Raw genomic sequence first — 6,154 nt, 5'->3', positions numbered from 1 at the left:
TGCACTGCATAGGCGAATTGATTTTTGGAGGCGAAAACGGCCCGGAATTCGCCTTTTTTGCCAATTCGCCCGCTATTGCATATACCCCATAGAGTTATCGGAGTTCAAAACTAGTTCTATGTGATTCAAGACTATGTGCAAAAATATCCATGTCAATTTAATGAATAATTAGCGAAAATTGCTATAATATGATGTAAGCCGGACAAACTTTAGAATTCACAAAAAAAGGGTGGGGGGTGGGGGGGGGGGAAAGGGAAGGACACCTACTAGTCTCAATGGTGTCTGTCAGATGAATATATATGAATATAATATATGACCATCATTCATACTGCAAAAATCCCAAATGGAAAAAGTAGTTGCAGGGAATTAAATCATGGGTCATATGAATCCGAGTACCCATCTGTGACTTAGAATTGGGCAGCAAAATTTATTTGCAGTACCAGGATGTTCCAAGGTGGTCTCCCATCCGAGTACTGGTCCGGCCCTCCACTGCTTAGCTTCCAAGATCTGAAGAGATTGGGCATCTCCAGTGGGGTATGTCCGCAATTTCTTAAGCTAGCCCTTTCATGTGTCACTTTGTATTAGAAATGGAATCGTTCATATTTTCAACAAGAAAAATGAAAAAGGGGGACAGACACACATTCGGACGGCAGGCTCAAAAAGTGCAGATTGGATATGACAATTATATGGCAAGAAAGTATCAAAGCCATAAATACCCAATCACAGTGAATTCTTCCTTATTTGTATTGTACTATACACCAGTCAATTGTATATAGATAACAAAATCATTCTTGGTTATGCTGTCTAAATAGGACAGTAATAAGCATAAATTGATCACCAAGAAAGAACAGGGTAATAACTACAAAGAATCCTTTATAGTTAGTGGCTTAGTATCTGTGTTTTTCTCACAACCAAAGATCCACCATTGGTATGCAAAATCTCTGAATTAAAATGAGAACAAATATTGCAATATCTAGTTGTTCCAAAGTGGTCCCTCATCCAAGTACCACCCTGTCCACCGATATTATGCACCAGTCAATTGTATATAGATAACAAATTCATTCTTGGTTATGCTGTCTAAATAGGACAGTAATAAGCATAAATTGATCACCAAGAAGGAACAGGGTAATAACTACAAAGAATCCTTTATAGTTAATGGCTTAGTATCTGTGTTTTCACAACCAAAGATCCACCATTGGTATGCAAAATCTCTGAATTAGAATGAGAACAAATATTGCAATATCTAGTTGTTCCAAAGTGGTCCCTCATCCAAGTACCACCCTGTCCACCGCTATATAGCATTAATGCTCAGATGCAATTAAGCACCATTCTTGGAATAGGCCGCAAATAAATGCTTGTCACTGATTGGTGTGGTCACCTTCAGTCATAGTTTTTGAAAAAAACACCGAACATATATGTTGGAAGGGCAAAATAGTAATTAGATGAGTATACCAACTATATGTACCTATGCAGGATATGCAGTTGGTTACTTATCTCAGCATATAGCATATTATCTTGCAAAAGAGTATATAGTCAGAGCACAACAGATGTAAACTTATATGGCAGAACTATCATAAATCATTCTATAATGAGCAAAGAACACATATTGGTCCAAACCAAACAGACTTGGTAATGTAAGAATGATATTACCACTAACCAGTAATGTAGGAGAGCGCTTATTTGCTGATCACCCTAGGTAAAAAATGTGTGATATAACATGACAGGTGCTAGTGTGATTGAACCAGATACTGTGTTAATTTCATACAATACCAATCTGTAGATTTTGGTATCCCAGGTTTTCTGGTGCAAGCAGTGGGAATGTAAGACGGGATAGGTGCAGCTAATCCCCGCAGCTCCTGCCCGAGATCGAGCTCCAGCGGATGGGGGGAATATTGCTGCGTCCCGCCGCTAGCGGGTTCCAGACACTGGGGTAGAATTTGTGCCAGTGTCCGCCTCTCTTGTGCCCGTAATCGAGCTCCGGCGGGTGGAAGTAGCCGCTAACTTCCGCGGCTTGTGTGGTTGCCTGGTAACAGGCTGTGATGATCCGGCTTCCAGGTCACGTGTGCGCACCACGTGACCATGTGGGTCCTGACGTACGTTTCGCTGGTAGGCTTGATCACAGGACCTGCATGAAGGTGGGGTACCTTGGCGAGCAGTTTGCAGGCTTCCGTGCATTGGCCAATTCACTAACTAAACCCCCATCATTTATTTATTGATGTTGTGAGGATAAGTGAGCTTGCTGTGGTGAGTTCTGAATTTTCTGTTTGTATATATTTAAGTAGGTGGCCATGGGCTACATGCACCCCACCCTATGAGTGGTGAGTGCAGACATTGCACCCCTCTCTTAGGGTGGCTAGTGCTGTGGCTTTATATGTGTATGTGTGCGTGTGTGTGTGTGTGCGTGTGTGTATGTATATATATATATATATATATATATATATATATACATACACATACATACACACATATACATACACACACACTGCTCAAAAAAATAAAGGGAACACTTATCCACACAATGTAACTCCAAGTCAGACTTCTGTGAAATCAAACTGTCCACTTAGGAAGCAACACTGATTGACAATCAATTTCACATGCTGTTGTGCAAATGGAATAGAAAACAGGTGGAAATTACAGGCAATTAGCAAGACACCCCCAATAAAGGAGTTGTTCTGCAGGTGGTGACCACTTCTCAGCTCCTATGCTTTCTGGCTGATGTTTTGGTCACTTTTGAAAGCTGGCGGTGATTTCACTCTAGTGGTAGCATGAGATGGAGTCTACAACCCACACAAGTGGCTCAGGTAGTGCAGCTCATCCAGGATGGCACATCAATGCGAGCTGTGGCAAGAAGGTTTGCTGTGTCTGTCAGTGTAGCGTCCAGAGCATGGAGGCGCTACCAGGAGACAGGCCAGTACATCAGGAGATGTGGAGGAGGCTGTAGGAGGGCAACAACCCAGCAGCAGGACAGCTACCTCCGCCTTTGTGCAAGGAGGAACAGGAGGAGCACTGCCAGAGCCCTGCAAAATGACCTCCAGCAAGCCACACATGTGCATGTGTCTACTCAAACGATCAGAAACAGACTCCATGAGGGTGGTATGAGGGCCCGACGTCCACAGGTGGGGGTTGTGCTTACAGCCCAACACCGTGCAGGACGTTTGACATTTGACAGAGAACACCAAGATTGGCAACTTCGCCACTGGTGCCCTGTGCTGTTCACAGATGAAAGCAGGTTCTCACTGAGCACATGTGACAGACATGACAGAGTCTGGAGACGCCAAGGAGAACGTTCTGCTGCCTGCAACATCCTCCAGCATGACCGGTTTGGCAGTGGGTCAGTAATGGTGTGGGGTGGCATTTCTTTGGGGGGCCGCACAGCCCTCCATGTGCTCGCCAGAGGTAGCCTGACAGCCATTAGGTACCAAGATGAGATCCTCAGACCCCTTGTGAGACCATATGCTGGTGCGGTTGGCCCTGGGTTCCTCCTAATGCAAGACAATGCTAGACCTCATGTGGCTGGAGTGTGTCAGCAGTTCCTGCAAGACGAAGGCATTGATGCTATGGACTGGCCCGCCCGTTCCCCAGACCTGAATCCAATTGAGCACATCTGGGACATCATGTCTCGCTTCATCCACCAACGCCACGTTGCACCACAGACTGTCCAGGAGTTGGTGGATGCTTTAGTCCAGGTCTGGGAGGAGATCCCTCAGGAGACCATCCGCCACCTCATAAGGAGCATGCCCAGGCTTTGTAGGGAGGTCATACAGGCACGTGGAGGCCACACACACTACTGAGGCTCATTTTGACATGTTTTAAGGACATTACATCAAAGTTGGATCAGTTTGTAGTGCGTTTTTCCACTTTAATTTTGAGTGTGACTCCAAATCCAGACCTCCATGGGTTAATAAATTTGATTTCCATTATTATTTGTGTGATTTTGTTGTCAGCACATACAACTATGTAAAGAACAAAGTACTTAATAAGAATATTTCATTCATTCAGATCTAGGATGTGTTATTTTAGTGTTCCCTTTATTTTTTTGAGCAGTGTATATGTCTATCTATCTATCTATCTATCTATCTATCTATCTATCTATCTATCTATCTATCTATCTATCTATCCACACGCTACACCCTGCTAGATGGTAGTTTGACACCCAACGAGTTGCTTTAGTTTGTCTCTTATGGGCCCTACACATTGTGCGATCCGTCGCCGAGCTGCCCGACGGTGGATACTGGCGACCCGGTGACGGGGGGAGTGAAGTTTCATCACTCCCGGTGTCACCCGGCTCCATAGCAGTGCAGGCAAATATGGACGATTTCGTCCATATTGGCCTGCATGCACAAGCGACGGGGCACCAGCAATGAACGATGCGCGGCCCCGCGCTCGTTCATCGCTGGTGCCTCCACACTGAAAGATATGAATGGTATCTCGTTCATATCTTTCAGTATTCTCGCCCAGTGTGTAGGGCCCATTAGAGTGCTGGAAATGGAAAGTGAGAGAGAGAGTATATATATATATATATATATATATATATCCATAAAGAACGGCACTGGCAGCATATATGAGATGCAAAAGAAGCTGTATTAGTAGGTAGACGTTTCGGGACTCACGCCCCGCCCTCAGTACCAAACACAATTAAAAATACACACATAAAGACAAACATTTAAATACCTGTGCAGGATCGTGCCGTCCCCGCCGCCGCACACCGGGTCCATCCTTCCGGCGATCACGTTCCGCTTCCCCCCTCTCCTCACACGCTGCGGCTGCCATGGTGACCAACAGCATGCGTGTCACCAGCTCCACAACCCGGAAGTAGAGGGGATTGGTTATGAGATCGTCCGGGATAGGAACCTCCTGCGTCAGCTGACCGGGGTGAGTGCTTACCTGTAAACAAACAAAAAAACAAAACAAAAGTGTATACATAATCAACAACATATTAAACAACATTTTAAACAACATATATAAAAGGACACATAATCTAACTTCAAGGGATCCTGACTTAAGGGGTATCTGTGTATAGGGTAACCCTGATATGACCCACAGCACTAACTCACGGGCATTAACAGCTAAAGTCTATCCTGTCAGAAAAACACCATATACTAACCCAATGGTACCCACAATCTCTAATGCGGGCTGCTGAATGTATAAGATACAATTTCACTTAAGAAATAGAATACTACAATGCATTCCAATTGATCTTATCATTCAGCCCCCACGGGGCAAAAGTATTAAGTCTCATTATCCACCTGGATTCTTTCTCCAATAGCACCTTAGCCCTATCTCCACCTCTAAGGGTTAAAGGCACATGATCAATACCAAAGTACCTCAGCTCATCCAACGTATGTTTTGCCATCTTGAAATAGCGCGCCACCGTTTGGTCAATGTTTTTCCCTTCCAGAGTCAACTTGATGGCTGATCTATGTGCTGCCATCCTCTCGCTGAGTTTACGTCTGGTCTGACCGACGTAAAAAAGACCGCACGGGCAGACCACAATGTAAACAACATGCGAGGTGCTACATGTAATAACATACCGAATCGAATATTTTTTGTCAGTATGCGGATGTTTGAAATCCTTGCATACCACCATATACTTACAGGTAGCACATTTAGGGCATCTATAACACCCTGGTGGCTTGTAGTACACATTGGGTGCGACAATGTCCCCATACCTGTAATATCTGATTTCACCAGACGATCTCTAAGGTTACTCCCACGTCTAAAAGCTAGTAATGAGCGGGTTCGGTTCCTCGGAAACCGAACCCCCCCCCCCCCCCCCCCCCGAACTTCACCCATTTTACACGGGTCCGAGGCATACTCGGATTCTCCCGTATGGCTCGGTTAATCCGAGCGCGCCCGAACGTCATCATCCCGCTGTCGGATTCACGCGAGATTCGGATTCTATATAAGAAGCCGCGCGTCGCCGCCATTTTCACTCGTGCATTGGAAATGTTAGGGAGAGGACGTGGCTGACGTCCTCTCCGTTTATTAATAATATTTGTGCTGCTTATTGCTTAATTGTGGGGACTGGGGAGCAGCTGTATTATATAGGAGGAGGACAGTGCAGAGTTTTGCTGACCAGTGACCACCAGTATACGTTGTCTGCCTGAAAAACACTCCATATCTGTGCTCAGTGTGCTGCATATATCTGTGCTCA

At 45.1% G+C, this 6,154-nt stretch overlaps 1 pseudogene; it reads right to left on the bottom strand.

Annotated features, from left to right (window-relative positions):
• Window positions 1–428: 428 nt before the first annotated feature.
• Window positions 429–548, bottom strand: LOC135054311 (5S ribosomal RNA; annotated as a pseudogene).
• Window positions 549–6,154: the final 5,606 nt, after the last annotated feature.

This window comes from Pseudophryne corroboree, chromosome 2 (assembly GCF_028390025.1).
Source record: "Pseudophryne corroboree isolate aPseCor3 chromosome 2, aPseCor3.hap2, whole genome shotgun sequence".
Lineage (NCBI taxonomy): Eukaryota > Metazoa > Chordata > Amphibia > Anura > Myobatrachidae > Pseudophryne > Pseudophryne corroboree.
The sequence above is the reverse complement of the archived record's forward strand: the minus strand, read 5'-3'. Positions and strand labels throughout refer to the sequence as shown.